An 18,367-nucleotide genomic window follows, 5' to 3' on the forward strand; every position below is an offset into this window, starting at 1 on the left:
CAGTGTCACACAGCTGACTCAATGACATCACACTACAGAATCAGTGTCACACTACTGACACAATTACATTCCTCTATAGACAAAATTACATCACACTACTGACTCAATGACATCACACTACAGACTCAGTGTCACACTACTGACACAATTACATTCCTCTATAGACAAAATTACATCACACTACTGACTCAATGACATCACACTACAGATTCAGTGTCACATAACTGACTCAATGATATCACACTACAGACTCAGTGTCACACTTCTGCCTTAATGACATCACTCTACAGACAAAATGACATCACTACTGACTCAACGACATCACTCTACAGACAAAATGACATCACACTACTGACTCAATGACATCACTTTACAGACAAAATGACATCACACTACTGACTCAATGACATCACTCTACAGACTCAGTGTTACACCACTGACTCATTAACACCTTACAGACAAAATGGCATCACACTACTGACTCAATGACATCACACTACAGATTCAGTGTCACATAACTGACTCACAGGCTGTCCACACGGAGACGCGTATCACTGTATACGTATAAATTTGTTATCGTATTGGCGTTTCATCCACACGGATCCGGCGTTTTGGGAGACTGAATCCACTATTTTTTGAAACCGGGTCCTAAAGTGGATAAATCTGAAACCGACACCCTTGCGGTTTCGTCTGTACAGCCAATCCGTATATTTTGTGAAGCGATAACGTCATCACATCACGTGTCGGAAGCGTCACACGTAACAGCAACAACAATAACGGCGGACTACGTGATTGTGTTCGTGCTACAGAAGCTACTAAAGCCTACTAGCTTTATTACAGCAAAATCTATTGCTTCTATGCAATTGTGGTGACCAACAAGCGATAATGGACAACACCATACGTTGGCTATGCGCATGCTCAAAGTCGTCTTCTCCATGTATAGTGTATATCTGTGGCAGAATTACAGCACCCCATACTGGTCCGGCATATATACTACACCGCTTGCAGTCGGTTTCAGTGGTTTCGTGTTTACGGATTATTTTTTTAGAGCAGTGTTTCTCAACCCTGGTCCTCAAGGACCCCCTTCCAGAAAGTTTTAGATGTCTCCTTATTTAAAACACCTGAACCAACTCATCAGCCTCCTTCCAGAATGTCTCCCTATCAAGCTAATAATTTAAATCAGGTGTGTTAATTAAGGAGACATCTAAAACATTCTGGAAGGGGGTCCTTGAGGACCAGGGTTGAGAAACACTGTTTTAGAGCAAGGAAAAAAAATGATCGGATAGGGAATGCACCAGCTTCGTGTGGACATAGCCTCAATGATATCACACTACAGACTCAGTGTCACACTACTGCCTTAATGACATCACTCTACAGACAAAATGACGTCACACTACTGACTCAACAACATCAATCTACAGACAAAATGACATCACACTACTGACTCAATGACATCACTTTACAGACAAAATTACATCACGGGACTGACTCAATGACATCACTCTACAGACTCAGTGTTACACCACTGACTCACTAACACCTTACAGACAAAATGGCATCACACTACTGACTCAACGACATCACAGACTATACAGACTAAAGCCCTATTGGAAGGTAATTGTTTCTCATGGAATGTCTGTAAAATATATTTGCATTTTTTTCCGCAAACAAAAATCATGCATTCAGATGAAGATAAATTTGCGGTGGATATGTGAGTTTATAATTCTAAATACCATTCACATGACCTGGATACTTGGTATAAATGTATATGATATGGAATACATATAAATGAATACATTTTAAAATTGTATTTGTTACTTTTTGCTCCTGCAAATAAATCATTTTATATCAGCTTCCACTTGCAGTAGTTGAATGATGATTGTTCCTATATACTTCTCACATTTCAGTTATGAAGGTGTCAATGTTTAAAAAGCATGCAAAGCAAGACGCTTCATTGATGAAGAATGTGAGGCGCGTGACCATATGGTGCTTTCAGTGGTCTAAAAGGATGTGCAGATTGATTTTTGCATTGATCCTCTCTTATAAACTCAGAAATCTGGATCGACACAGCAATTAAATTATCACACAACCTTTGTGCAATTCCGCCGGGAACTTTTACACGGATGGTCGGAGAAAAACACTAATATTCTGGATTTAGACGGCAATAAAATCACTGTCTACCATCTGTTAATGATGAAAATACCTTACGCCCCCACAAGAAACAATTACCGTCCAAATAGGTCTTAAGTGTCACACTATTGACCCACTGAAAATACACAACAAAACCAAACTTCCAAAACTACAATATTGACATGACAGTGACACTACCAGACTTAATACCCACCATGTTGCTAATCCATGACTCTGCAACTTAATATTTTCATTGATTTGGTGGTATATTGCAGTTTATTTGAGTATTTACATGAGCTACTCTCCGTACATTTAAAATGCATTTGTAATTCGTTCCACATACAATGAATCCTCAAGAGTGCTGTAAATATTTGTTTCCTTTATTTAACTGCTTTCTAGGGTAGTCAAGCCTTGGTCTGACACACACACACAGTTGATTAGTCCCTCCTGCTGATAACATCTCCATCTTCATAACCTTTTCTTAATGGCTGGAAGACCAACTACCTCCCAGGTGTGTCATTATAGATCACAGTAAGATTAGAGAGGAAAACCTAGCAAAGTCAGATTAAGAAATGTCAGTGGGAGTCTTAAGACAAAGAGTCGGCACAACTAGATTTGCATTTGCAAAAGGAAATATGGGCACTTGCAAGGCAGCATCAAAATGCAAATATTATGATTTCATCATTGGCATTGCTGGCTGCTATATTTAAAATGCATAACATTCATTTTAGTATAAAGTAAATTTTTAATATGAAATAGCAGTTTGGGCTGCATGTATTGCAGATATTTAATTCTAATGGGTATAAAACAAGCCATTCTGTTAAAGGAATATTAACACAGAGCTGCATTGCAAGCATTAATGATGCTTAAAAAATCAGAAAGCAGAGCCAAGGAAAGTCACCAGATTTTCCTGTGCTGACTCCTGGAAAAAACACAAGACTAGGGAAGCAGACGTCTGTTGGCAAAGCTCAGTGCTGAAGTTGCAGACGGGAGATGTTCATTAAATTTCAATGACACATTGATCCATTTCTCCTTCCCCAGATTCTCCTCCGTTTTATAAATGCATCCGATCAGAAAGAGTGCAAGCCGGCCCGGCTTTTAAATCTTGGCTCAGACTGACAGAGGCGCATGAACAGACAGATTGAGGCTGTGAGTGATGAGATATAAAGGGCAGGTGAAGTGAGTCAGAACAGAGAGAATGAAAGATGAGAGAGATACAGTAAGAGTTTCACTGTTTATCATTCAACAATTATAGAGAGACATTATAGAGAAATATGAAGAGATGATGGTTTTTAAAAAAAAACTAAATACATTTTTTTGATGAATAAATGAATGAATGAATATGAAATAGACATCAAAACATTAAATAAAGCTTAAATAAGATTATATTGGGCAACCCAGATCCTGGTAACAAATTTTTTTAATTTTGACCTTTTCAGCCTAATCTTTATGCATGTGCAATGCTTAATCTTTAGTTGCAATAATTGTTTTGTACCAAGTGTTTGTCTATTAAACATAAGCATGTCTCAAGCAGAAAATAAGTACACTCGAAAAACTCTTGAAAACTCGGAAGAGGCTTGAAAACAAACACACACAACCTTTTGCAAGGTCTAAAATCCACTGTAACGCTTTAACCCAAACAAGGATCTTCTTCTAGAATGTTTTAACTCCAGTCCAGTCTATCTCACTATTGTTTTAAAAAATGCAACATAAATGGGCGTGGATGCTGTGAGAAGAACATTGAGGAGTGGGTAGGACACATGATACAGTAGGCTATCTAGTCTAGTGTAACTAACAAATATTAGGATTTACTTAATTAAACATGTAAAGAGTTAAACTGGGTGTGCCTCATAAGTCTTGAAAAGTGAAGCCTCTGGCTCTTTGATCGCCCCCTGGTGGCTGGCTGCAGTACAAGTCATAAACCCCGCCCTCTCTATTCAAACGAATGGGACTCTGCTCTAAATAAAAAAAATATTTGCACTTTCAATAAAAGTTTCCGAAAGATGGTTTTGGTCCTTTCAAATAGTTGTTATCACGCTGATATAAGTTCAAGTCTTCATTATTGTGGTAAGTTTCATTTTAGTTTGTAATTTGATGCAATAGAAACGGGGTGTGACGTTATGATTGGCGTGGTTGATTGGTCGTGCGGGCGATTGGGCGGAAGTTTGATACCGCAGCTCCGCCTCTTGCTCCACGGACGATTTCTTCTGCGCATGCCTTGGCTCCAAACTGAGGTTTTTACGTAACATTGCGGCGACTGTGGTCGGACATTTTTGGCTTCAATTAATTACAATGGTGGGAGGCGACGTCGCGTCGTCCATCTTTTTTTACAGTCTATGAGTTAAACATTTGATTTTTACCATTTTGGAATCCACTGATCTCCAGGTCTGGTGGTAGCACTTTTAGCGTAGCTTAGCATAATCCATTGAACCTGATTAGACCATTAGCATCGTGCTAAAATATAACCAAAGAGTTTTGATCTGTTTCCTCATTCACATTCACATTATAAGCAACTTTGTCGCTTTGTGTCGCTCGCCTCTTTCAAACATTTTGTTAGTGGGCGTGTCTAAATCTGGTTGTCATAAACGAATGAGTAATGTCCACTCCAGTAACTGGCAAGAGACGGATGACGTGACTCCACTGTTTTGTTCTTATTGGTAATAACTACAGAAAGTCGCTCATCATTTGCATAAAGTTTAACTTTTCTCAACTTTGTTGCGTGACTGGACATGCCCATCTCGTGTCGCCGGATGCCGCCGAGCTTCCATTGAAACCATTTGGGTCTCGCATAGTAGCTCCTCAACGGAGAAACCCCAGACCGATCTTCCTGTCCTCAAAATGTTGTGGGCGGGGCTAAGATCGGCTGGCATCCAGGCTAACTCTAACCATTTTTACCCCCCAAAATAGTGTGAAATAATAGGGAAGTTTGGGAAGATTTTTTAAAAGCCCCTAACCCAATCCTAAATCTAAATCTAACAATCTGTCAATTTCTCTAAAAAAAGCACTTGAGAGTTTACATTTATTTTAGAAAGAAATATTTTGGATTAGTTTATTGCGAAATTGGGACAAACAATGGATAGTATCGCTTTGTGGCAGGACTGCTCAAAAATGTAAAATATATATAGTATTTTAAATTTAATAAAAACCAGGGGACCCCCTAATTTATATTTTTATGCTTTATAGGGGGTCCCTCGATGGATAGAGGAGGGCTGGGACCACCCCAGTCTCCCCTCAATTCGAACACGGGGTACCACATGCTTGCTTAGACGCAAACTGCCTTCATGAGCAAGGTCAAAGTCCATCCGCCTCTCAAAGAATAATCGTAGTTGATGGCACACCAGACACATGCAGACAAACCGAGCCTGCATCCTTTAACTCTGCCCTAAAAATGTACACTTTTTTTTTAGAAAAAGTATAGACATTTGAGTGCATTGAAAGAGATTTTTAATCTAATTTCGACTACTAATTTCAAGACTGGTGGGGCAAATCTACCCCTGACAGCATCATGGGAAAAATCATCCACAGAAACATCTGCGACCCACGAACATCCCTTTCAATTACTGTGTGTTCTTACAGCGTAGTCTCAGGGTTGCTCACATTTTACTCTACTATTTAGGGCCCCAACTCCATTGTTGGCCTGCACGTAATGCGCACAAACACACCCGCACACACACTGTGCTATTATGAATAATTAAGCTAAATGTCTTCTCATTGGATAAGAACATGCAGTCTCATGAATATTTATAGAGTAATATGTACTGCAGTACTGTACATGGCCAAGTCATAACTTATGACGTTGACACAATGTATATTTTTAAACCTGAAAGATGAAAATAGTGTAGAAAGCTCAAATGTACCTACTTTTCTCCAAGTGGTAAAATTAAAACACAACCATCCCTGTTAACAACAATGTTGTTTGGTATTTCATGACCCTTTGAGATCTGTTCTGGAAAGACAAGTGTCAAGTTTCGTGTCTGTGACAGAAGATACAATGAAAATTTAGTTTTTCTTTGACATGAGCTGTCAGACCCAGAGAACATCAGCACATCTCTCGACATCCAGAGAAGTGAAGCACAGATGTCACTCAAATGGTGTTTGTGATATTTTACAATGCTTGACCAGCAAGACCATAAAGAATACAGTATGAGATCTTCAAAAGATAGAAATATTACAGAGCAGTAAATTAAATTATCTCGCACACACTGTGTCCCTGGGGAACGTGATCCTTCTCTGCTCCATATCCCAAACCCTGTACTTCCAGTGACATTGCTTTTAAAGACATAATAATCTATTTTTTATTTTCTGCTTCAATTCCCTGGTGTCTCACTCTCATACTGACTTTTCTATTACCAGGCAAATCTAAATATAAGATGGGTGCATGGAGCAGCAGGCGTATGTCCTGTCTTAGAGGAAACTCACTTGAGTCGTGATTCGAGCTTGGAGAAACACATTTCCAACTGTCCACCTTGCTGATATGTTGGGTTATTCTGACATTTCAGGTACAGGCTGTTTTTATCCTCGCTGTAGGTGCTTTTACTTTCTGATGTGCTTCACTCTGTCACATGAGGTGAAAGCTCAGAAGGTCTGATCCAGATTGATCCAGCCAACCAAAGCTGACATCTGGGTACATGGTGAAGTTTTCGATTTTATCACCGTCTCATCTTTTTCTATTCTAGAATAAAAGCACCTCTATTAAATTAAATGAATGTTTGTTGAGGCTTACTTTTTCCAATTTTACTTTTAATTCTTTCCTGTTGAGATTACGTAAAAAAAATCTATTTAACAATGTGAAATTAATTTAATGGAGTACATTCAACAAAAAAAGTATCTTGTCATCTTTAAGGCAGCAGTATACTTTTTTTCGTGTCTGGTTTTGAGATTACTATTTTTTTAAGCAAATCCAACATTTATTTTTTTTTAACTTAAAGGTGTGTATATTTTATAAGGATCTTTTGACAACAATGCAAAATAATATACATAAAGATATTTTCAGTGGTGTATAAAGACTTTACATAACGAACTGTATTGTTTTTATTACCTTAAAACGAGCCGTTTTTATCTACATACACCACAGGTCTTTTTACATGCAAGTTGCTTTCATGTCTCTACAGTAACCCTAAACAGACAAACACTTTTCATTTTGTTTATATATTGTCTATCTATCTACATATTTTAGGGCTGCTCGATTATGGGTAAAAAAAAACATTATCGCAATTATATTGGTGAAGATTACATGGTTATTTAACACATTTACTCTGACTTTGAAAAAATTCATTTATTTAATCTTTTTATTAACTCTTTCCCAGCCATTGATGAGTTATCTCATCAATTAAGAGGAAACATTTCCCTGCCAATGATGCTTTGTTGATGAATTTTTATGGTAATCTGTAATTCAGCTATTATACACTAGATCAGGGGTTCTCAAAGTTTACATTCAACGGTCCAAATCTGAATTCTCATCATTTTCATAGGTCCGGAAAAATGCATGTTTTAAACGACTCAAACCAACAGTGATTTCAGATCGATAAGGACTTACTGATCAAAAGCCGTAGTACATGAAGTAGCTGTGCATAATATCTGGGTGTGATGGTTACAGCGTCACACAGGAAATTTTTAAATAACTCGTTTTATTTTCGGACCAGGAATACTCTTAAATCTGAAAAGAAAAAAAACTAAACGAATGGTTTACAAGTTTAATATGCATTTGTAAAGTAGCAAATGCACACATTTAATCAATCACATAGAAATTAATGCACTTGTAATATGAAGTGGACGCGGGTCTGGATCAAGTTCCCGTCGGGTCCGGATCCGGACCGGAGTCCGGACTTTGAGAACCCCTGCACTAGATGGATGCTCTTAACCAATTTATAAAAAACTGAAGCAAAAACTAATTTATTCATTTTAAACTCTGTTTGATAATCATTCTGAATTTGATCTCTAAAAAATTATTTTACAAAGATGCCATTATTTCAGTTTTTTGCTCAAAATTTTGTGTTTTTTAAGAAACCTACCCATATTTAAGAGGTGATAAAAAGAAAACAAATGAAGATAGGATGTAGGTTTTTTCCCGTAGTGTTTGTTTGTTTGTTTGTTTGTTTGTTTGAAAGCAGAGGGTCTTTTCTTCCATTTGATATATTTGTATGTTTATATATTTTTAGAAGAAAATTTTCCTGGAATGCATTTTGTAAAACCAAAATTCTGTCAGGGAATGATGATTGGCTACACTTGTCAAAGCAATGGTGCCTTCGAAGTACCATACAAACACACCGGTCCAGCAGCATGCAGTTTATTTTAATTGCACAATTGTTTTACCTCGATTATCTTGTTTTTGTAATAGTTTGAATAAAAAATTTAAACTGAAAACCAAAAACGATTAATTGCACAACCCTAACATATTTTCTCATTTGCATCTCTATGTTAATTTGAGAGCAGTCGTAAAACAGTCCCAAATTGTTTCTTTTATGTTCATACCGAAACAGAGAAACTCAACTCACTCAAGACTTTCTCGAGTATCATTTCCCATCATCGTCGGCAAGACTGAAATGGCCCGAGCTAATGGATCCATAACTGTGCCTTCTTGCCTCATCCTGCCCTCTTTTCAGAGACAGATGAGAGACAGGTCTTGCTCTTTGACTGGCGTCAGCTGGCCTGATGGGGCTGTAAATGGTTAAATGTGGACTGAGCTCCACAATACAATAGAATGGACACATGCATTACTCCCATTTAGGAGGGAACAAAGCAAAGAAACACATGAGAGACATGCTGTCAGAGCACTTGCATGGTGTCACAGTGAACATATGAGAGCCTAGGGGCTGTATGATTAACAGTATGAGAGAGAGAGAGAGAGAGAGAGAGAGAGAGAGAGAGAGAGAGAGAGAGAGAGAGAGAGAGAGCACATCCAGCATCAGCAGTCCAAGTTGCTACCATGTACCATGTAAAACTACGTTTTGCTATATATCTCCACCGGTCACAGAAACTAATCCTTCTAGCACTTTCAGGTTTTAACTATGATTTTAAACCAGAAATAGTAATGCTTGGCCATGCAAAACTCATGCAGTAATACGTATGACACCCCACTGACTAATCAGTCCCTCTTTTAAGCCATCAATGTGGGTACAATCAATGCATTTGAAAGCTAAACCTGACTCATACACAGCAGCTGATTTCCCACAATCAGCTCCCACATTGTTTCCACATAAGTAATTTAATTAATTTCACTAAACCACTTGGTGATGCTATATTCAGGCACCCCTAGGGACTACAGACTGAAGTAATAATCTGAACAGAACCGTCCCAGCAAGCCCTGGCCCGAAGAAGCATCCGTTCTGTGATAGTTAAACATGTTCATCAGCAACTTTAGTTCACAACCTGGGATCGCTTGTGACCCCTAATTTCACAGGTCATTGCTTTGGATTATAAACCTTCCGGATGCTTCTATCTCCCCTGAACCAGCAAATCAGCCGAGTGTGGTCAAGAGATAACAAGTGAAAGGAGAGAGAGAGCTTTGCACTGTTTTGTAAATGTCAATAAAAAACTATTGCAAAATTATAAGTATGCAATAACGGATATTATGCAAATAAAAAACATAATTTTTCTCTCGTCAAGCAATCCAAAAATCATGCTGATGGATGTTGGTAGGTTTATGCATATCGCAGCCACCTCACAAGCCATTAATTTTAATCAAATGAGACTCAGGGGTAATAGAAGCATTATAATTGGAAGCAGCCATGTATAAGGTGTTTCAGTAAGGTTATAGTATGATTTCACATATTTAAAGAATGATCGAATGACTTTAACAGGTTAACACACGTTAGGTGACCTGTAAATGCAAATAAAACTGTTGCTATTGAAGTTTGCGATCATTTCCTTTTGCGAAATGCCTGAGAAACGATGTCATGCACGGGTAAAAACTTTTTCGAGGAAGTTTTATGCGCAATTGACATGTTTCATTGGCCATATTTTTTATTCACAATTTAAATTCATGCAATTTGAAGGGCAATGGAAACCCAACTAGAGAGAAAAGAGCTGCGTTTCCATTCCTTCAAATTGCGCAAATTAAAATACGCCTAATGGTAAACCCGGCAATTTCTCATAAACTCTTATATATCGCTAAAATGTTTTTTTTTTGCTCACTCGAGGTGGTTTTCAAGAAAATTGAAAGCAATATAGGAATATCACAAAACTGCAATGAAAACCACTTTTTTACATATTTACATGTCACCTGATGTGCGTAGAAGTTACATTAGGTGTTTGACTTCATGCAGCGCTGAAAGCACCGACAGGCCGATGACGTCTAGTACCGTGAGAGCGATTTGAAATTAGACTTCTTACTGTGGGTTCACACCAGATGCAAGTTCAATGATTTGAGTAGATTACATTCCAATTCAATGCAAAGATGCGATCAGACGCGATCAGATGCGACCTCGCGTGTGGCGATGCAAATGACGCCATATGGGCGGTGCGTTTGCCGCAAAAACTCACGCTTTTTGCCTCAAACGCGTCTTCGCCCGAGATAAAAATATTTAACTCGAGCGAAAAATTCGCATGACACAAAGTTAAATCCCGCGAGAAATCTAGAGCGAGTAACGCATGCCCGCGTTTGCTGTGTGTACATAGCATAATGGTGCATACACACCAGCCGCAGTAGAGGAGACAAAAACACGCTATTCGTGCATAGTCGGACCCTTGAACATTTAAGTTTACTAGCTTCATTTGTGTGTGAAAGCTGTGCGTGAAATTCTAGTCATTCGAGACATTCACGTGGAAATTCGCATCATGGGAGGGGCTTCTGCGACTTCAGTGAGACTCCGCTCGCTTCCTGTAATCACGTCACTACTACAGCAAGGTCCTGATTGGTTAACGCGGCACAGAAATCTGCCAAAATTCTGCCAAGATTCTGCACGATTTCAATCCGCGTGGAATGTGCTATTCGCGCCGCGTCTGGTGTGAACCCTGCATAACACACTACGTGTGATTTCTTAACTCGCTCTCATGGTACTTTGTCGTCATCCACCTGTCGGTTCTGCAGCGCAGCATGAAGTCAAACAAGCCTATTACTACTCTTTAAACCGACAAGTGCATGACATCAAAATGTCCGTTGCCATGTTTTTTTTTAATTACTTATCGTGAAAAAACAAAATTACGTTGTAGTCACACAACATCGGTTTTTGGAAATGAGGTCATTACACAATGACATTTACAACATAACGTTAAAGTTTTGCGCCAATCTCAAATAGAAACACAGCTAGTGATAGTGTTTGAGAGTGGGAGAGAGAAGACCCCGTCATGATGACAGATGAGTCGGCCAACTGCACGGCACCTGCTCCAACAGCGATGGGCCGTTGGCCAATGGGAGTGAGTGGGTGGGCGCAGTTGGAGTCCTGGCTTGTGTACTCATGCATATGTATAAGCATGTATAGTGCCTGCCATCCCAGCAGGCTGTAACGCCTGTTCCTGTTCATCATACTGGCGTGGCACAAAACCACTAGCACATGCCAAGTAATAAGGTAAGAGACGGGGTATTGTAGTAAAGTATCAAGCTAGAAATATCCATGTGGCATATGTTCCTGAATACATGTCCAGATTTTGTGGCATTATAATCTTCATACATAATAAAGAGTGGGAAATGTATTACACTGCAGGCAATGAAAATGCAGAGCAAAAATGGAGGAAGATTGAAAAATTGAGCTTTCCTGATGTACGGATAGACACGGACAGGCAGATGGATTACCTACCCTAAAGGTTTTCAAGTCATTTTTTTGTGATTTACTATTCTCTACATAAAATCATCCTAGAACATTCTGTGAAAAAGTTATATATTTACTATTGACTGAGTAAGATCTTGTTAAAGATTGAAATTAATAAGTGAAATCAAGCTTTGATGCTCCTAATCATCACTAAATTAGACTAACTTGGATTTCCCAGAAAAGGTCACAATTAATTCAGCAATCATTCGCGCTCACATTTACATTTATGCATTTGGCAGACGCTTTTATCCAAAGCGACCCACACACATTTTTTCAGTAGGCTACACATATATGTGTTCCCTGGGGTCGAACCCATGACCTTTCCGTTGCTAACGTAATGCTCTACCAAGAGTTCATTAATAAAATAAATATGAGCAGCATCTGTGAATTTCATACGCAAGACAAATACACAATGCTCAGAGCGTGAAGATGAGGAATTCCAATACTGCAGCAGTTACCGACTTAAACTCTCAATCACGTCTCAATGCTGAACACATACACAGTATAAATTAAATACCAGTAACTGCAATGTCACACACCTGGGACAATTATGCATGAATGAATTTATGCAATAATGCAACACATTAAGAGAAATGCTTGGACAGGACTGATTCATTTCTTAGAGAGCAAGGCTGACTAAATATATCCAGAACATCAAATAGTCCAAACACACACACAAGTGATGCATGACGGATTCAAACACTGATAAGGAAGAGTGTTACAGATTAGCCATTTTGGATGCTCCTCCACCTCTTCTGAAGTGTTTTCATATCAGTAAAAGAAATGATGGGTTATTTTCAACCCAGCATTGGGTCAAAAAGGGACGAGCCCAGCCTGCTGGGTTGTAATTTAACCCATGCTGGGTTGTTTTAACACATTGTTGGGTCAAATATAAACATTTGCTGGGTTAATTTCAACCCAGCTGCTGGGCTCGTCCCCTTTTGACCCAAAGTTGGGTTGAAAATAACCTAGCATTTTTTAGAGTGTTAAAAGTGCACAAGATTTCTGTCAGTGCATGCCTTTAAATTAATAAAAAATGCTGGTTTGTTAACCTATGGTTGGACCCATCCAAATGTTGTGTTAAACTTAACCTTCTGTAGAATTTTCTGGGTTTAACCTAACGTTTTGCTTTAGTTGTATTTTATTCAACCATAGGTTGAAACAACCCAGCATGTTGTGACTCTGATTTGAAGAGTTGTGAACTACAGTAAAATGAAATGAAGATGCATAATAAAATAAAAGGTAGGTGGTATGGCATGCTGTGTACATACATTACAAAAGCATATCACTATACTAGCCTTACTATTTAATACAATACTGTGTTCTGTATGCATTGAATAGCCAACAATAAACTGCCAGAATTTGCAAAATATAACAAGGCACATTAAATGAGACACTGCGTCCCAGTTTGCAATGTGCTCGAGGCTCGAACTGACCTTCCATGCCTACAACAGCCATAATTTGAACATGATTTTTTATTATTTTCTATTTTAATCTTTGGCTTTTGGCAAAGCATTATACTATACATATATACTATAGATACATATTATACATATAGGTTGACCTGAACTTTTCATTTCTAGCAGTGGCGGCTCGTGACTGCTCATCCGAGGGGCGCTAATTCAAAATAAGTGTTCGGAGGGTTGTTTGCTGCTCGTGTTTTCAAAATATGTTTGTTGCGTCATGTGAACCATGTGCATCAAGTGTTTTGTCAAAATAAGTGCCTGCTGCACACGCGTCAAAACCATTTATGATAAAAGAGACGCTCACGTTCACAAAATACAGACACTCCCTTAAACTATGAGATTATCTGGCAAATGCAAGCGTCTTTTTTACCATAAACCCTTTACACGCATCTGCAGCAGGCACTTATTTTGACAAGACACGTGATGCACATAGGATCTCTCGATGCGCAGAACTAGGGCTGTGACGGTCATTATATAACCGTGAGACCGACGGTTATAGTTGAACACCGTCATTAGAACCCTATAACCGGCAAAACCGTGTTATTAAAATATATATAAAAAAATGTATCATACAGAATTTTTAAATACTATTTAAAACAATTGTTAACAGTCTGTGTTATACGCCCCACCATGTTCTCACGCAGTGAAAAATACAGAGCGGAGCAGACACTGACAACGTGCTGCCATACAGGACAGACCAGGTTACTTTTCGGTTACTTTTGAGATTAAACATATTAAACAAAGTCTCACCTTTCAAATCATCTCTTCCTTCTAGTTAATTTATAGCATCAAATAAACATGAATGACCATAAGAAGGAATGTTGTTTTAACCGCGGAAAGACGTCAGTACACTCCGCTTTTCAAGTTCAAATTCTCCCATGCTAATCTACTAACTCTCCTGAAAGCACATTCACTGCTTGTCTTGCTGTTAATTTTAAATAAACGTAGAGTAGCTAATCAGTGTCTTGTTTATTCAAACGCCGGTTTACTTCGCAAGTGTGAGAACTGAACTGCGCGTACTGTATGTGGAGAGCGTTTGCCGCGCGTGGCCATTGTCAGCTGCGTTTGCTGCGCATACTGTGCAGTTTAATAACAGTATAAAAATCTCAAGGTCATATTACTTTACTTTACATGCATTTATGAGCAAAACCTCTTCAAGACGCTTTTTAACCCACATTCTGGTCCATGTAATGACAGATATAGACACAATTAAATCTGTTTCTCTGAAGATTATCAAAATAACGTTAGATGAGAGAGGATTCATTTATTCTGAGCAGAGAGTGACAGCGCAGTCTTCTGTCAACAGTGTGTTTTTAAATATTTCATTGCTTTCTGTTAAATTGCTTAAAGTCATTACTGTTTAAAACACACTTGGCATCACATTCATGATTTTATGGTAAAATGACACTTTCGCGTCAATCCACAAACATTTAAACGAGCAAAACGCCCCCCACAGACGGTTATGTTATGAACCGTCACATTTGACTCACGTCATAACCGTCATCACCAATTCTGAAACCGGCACACCCCTACGCAGAACACACATTTTGAAAAAAGGAACCACACACAAATTTCTTTGTTCTGATGAACACGAATGAAGATATTTTAAGGAATGTTTGTAACCAAACTGTTTGTGAGCCCCATTCACTTCCATATTATTCTTCCTAATATGGAAATCAATTGTGCCGAGGGTGACCATACGTGCCATTCTTCCCGGACGCATCCTGGACAGGATTTCGTGTGCGTTCTCCCAAAGTCGTATTTGTCGACATACATATAGGATTATTATTATTACAGAAAAGCAAGAATGAAACTACGATTGTATGTCTTATGTTTTTAACTGAATGGCGTATGCGGTCAACAAATATGACTTCCAGAAGACGCACCGCAATCCTGGCCAGGACGCGTCTGGGAAGGATGGCACGTATGGTCACCCTGATGGTGCCCCAGATCTGCTTGGCTACAAACATTCTTTAAAATATCTTCCTTCGTGTTCATCAGATGAATTTAAACAGGTTTGTAACAACAAGAGATGAGAGTGAGTAAATTGTGACAGAATTTTCATTTTTGGGTGAACTATGCCTTTAAATGGGAATTTAATTTCGTTTTGTTATCAATTACGGTTTTTAACTCTTCAAAGACACGCCTCCACCTGACGCTGCTCCAGAACCACGTGCACATTTTGATGAAATGTATTTAATTTCTGTCAGGTAGTAAGACAAATAAATTGTATTCAAAATAAAGCACCTTTCAAACACTAAGCCACACACTATGCAGTAGACCTATTACATTTTGTACGTACCCACATGTCTCGTGTAAAATGGGAGGGGAGAAGGGAACCTCCATCTGCAAAACAGCAGAGGAAACCCCGCCTGTGTGGTGCATCCCCGTCACGTCCCGAGAAACACGCCACGAGTGGCTTACATCCGTTAAAACCCCTTTAACTTCTACCCTACTGAGCGCACTTGATTATTAATATCATCATCAGCAACATTTAAAACAATGATGGGGTTAAAGTCACCCATAAGCATACCATTTTGCAATAGGTACTGCAATAACATCGTTTATGTAACCGGGACAGTGGTTTACAACTAACTAAAACACGACAAAAAGGGGATATTAGGATGGATTTTTTTTTACGACAGATCACGAAAAATAAATGAGGAGAGTGGACCGATGCTTGAACTGAAAGAAAGAAACAACAAATGGTGCAGAAAAGACTATAAGAGTTCTGCAGCAGTCATATATGCATGTGTTATGCAAACATAAACGGCTATAAAATACACAATATAGCCAGGGGCGGCGTTTGCGTATGGCAGGGTATGGCAGTTGCCATACCCTATCATTCAGACAAAACACCAGAAATCAACAGGCTATAATGAAGCTCATTAAAAATAATGTTACATATTTTAAGTAGAACATATCTGAACATTGGTACATCACTAATATGGATAATTTACACGTGTGCTCGACTTCATGCTTTAATACAGGAACCGACATGTGGATGACATCAACGTGCCGCGAGAGCGGTTTGAAAGCAAACTCTTCCTATTATTTCTCGCCTCACCCTCGCGGTACTTTGATGTCATCACCCTGTCGTTCTTGCAGCGCAGATTGAATTGTGCAGGAGGTTTCATGATGACCGCTGTTGTTATAATCTTTATTTTCGCAAGTAAACTCCTTTTTTTGTTTTAACATTAACTCGCGCAATGCATATTGCATACATTATTCAAGAAGTAAAATGATTTGTTCAATTCAATTTCAATGCAATTTCAATTCGATTTGTTCTCTGTGGATAAATAGACTCTTACACTGGGAAATTGTAGCGCAGTCGAAGTGAATTGTATTAATTATTTGCGCGCGTTTTTGAATATGGCGACTTGTGGAATAAAAACTGCACGACGACAAAAGGTAAGACTTATTTTTGCATTTAGCCCTGTTTTACCAAGAGTTTTATTTAGTGTTTTAGTCTTAGTTGGTTAGCTGGCTGGGTTAACTACGTGTGCTCTATCACATCATTAAAAGTATTTATTGGATTTTATAAGTGTTTATTGGCGGCTGTCATGACAAGATTTGTGAAGAGATGTTACAGTATGTTTTGATATTATCTTGATTTAGTTTTATCTGTTGCTGGAGTTCCACTTAGTTAAGAATGACAACATTTGAAAAGAATTTTAAACAACCATGATTTCTGTTTTTGTTTTTCATTTGTATTGCTTCCGTATTGTTGTCAGTAAGTGTACATCCGTGCAATCATAGGCCCTGTCCCAAATGGCGCACTTCATGTGGACTTTCGGTCTCGTGGCCTTAAATTGCGCGTTCTCGCTTAGTCTACGAGTCCGTAGGGTGTCCCATCTGTCATTTTTACGCTTTGAAGTGTGCTCATCAGCGCCTCCTTTGCCCCCTTGATGCGGTCTTCAGCGAAGCCCGCACTGCAGCAGGCTTCGCGCACTTTGCCAACCCAGAAGTCCTTGCGAAAGGGCAATCGAACCAATCAGACGACGGAAGGGAGGAGTTCACACTGACGGGCAACTTCTCTACCTATTTTCCGGTGTGATGCTAGAGTCTGTCCCAAAATACGACTCCGGTGCACCCACGTGGACTCGCATCAAGGGTCCCTAAAGTCTGGACTACGTGATGTCATCAAAGTGTGGACTCTGAGGAGGACCACAAGTCCGGAGTGTGCCATTTGGGACAGGGCCATAGTATGATTTTATACAGGTTGGTGGAGTATGTAAACATATGGGTATAATGTGGTTTCATAGATTCGTTATTTGAATGGCCGCCTTGTACGAAGAATTTTTGCCATACCCTAGGTTTTCGTGAAACGCCGCCACTGATTTAATAAACCTAATTGCAATATTTCACGAAAGCATCAACTGAATGAAGCAGGTGCTTATATATTCTCAAGAGAAACAAGTTAAGGTAATAACAGTAAAGACTTCATATTTTGTTTGTTTAGAGTTTCTCTTTAACTTCTAATCCACAGGCGTTGATGTGCATGAACAGATTCGCGGCAAAAATAGAAAATAATTGAGATTGTCTTACCTTGTATCCTAGTGTGATGTTGTGTTCTTCAGGGCAGGCGTGGCTGTGAGCGCATGTTGCTGCTCTGCAATTAATTGAAAACCGTCCTGGTTGTCCTGCTTCTCTCTCTCTATCTCTCTCTCTCTCTCTCTATCGCTCTCTCTCTCTTTCTCTCTCTCTCTCTCACGCTCTCGCTGCGGCTTGACTGTTGTAATTCACTCTCGCGCGCTCACTCTCATCCAGGCTGGCGCGTCCTGGGTGGGGAGGGCGGTGCGCGAGTGCGCGCATAGGCTACTGTAGGTTTCATGTGGCGTATGGCAGACATAAAGCAAATAATAAAGTCGTAGACTTTTTCTTTACGAAATGCTGACTTTACTAATATTTACCCTACTTTAAATGTATTATTAATATTATACAAGTTTTTACAAATATTATTAAGGAGAAACGTGTACTATTTTTGTCTCAACATATTGGAATGAAAATAAAAATGTTGTGATG

At 39.0% G+C, this 18,367-nt stretch overlaps 1 protein-coding gene across 3 annotated transcripts in view; it reads right to left on the reverse strand.

Moving 5' to 3' along the window:
* slc8a2b (solute carrier family 8 member 2b) overlaps positions 1–18,043 on the reverse strand; it is a 144,782-nt gene extending 126,739 nt beyond the window's left edge. For 2 of the 3 annotated variants that reach the window (XM_065280474.1, XM_065280471.1), the window contains exon 1: positions 17,891–18,043. The gene's annotated coding sequence lies outside the window, so the exon portion shown is untranslated. The remainder of the gene's footprint in view (positions 1–17,890) is intronic. The other variant, XM_065280472.1, reaches the window with a different exon arrangement.
* Positions 18,044–18,367: the final 324 nt, after the last annotated feature.

This window comes from Paramisgurnus dabryanus, chromosome 8, assembly GCF_030506205.2.
Source record: "Paramisgurnus dabryanus chromosome 8, PD_genome_1.1, whole genome shotgun sequence".
NCBI lineage: Eukaryota > Metazoa > Chordata > Actinopteri > Cypriniformes > Cobitidae > Paramisgurnus > Paramisgurnus dabryanus.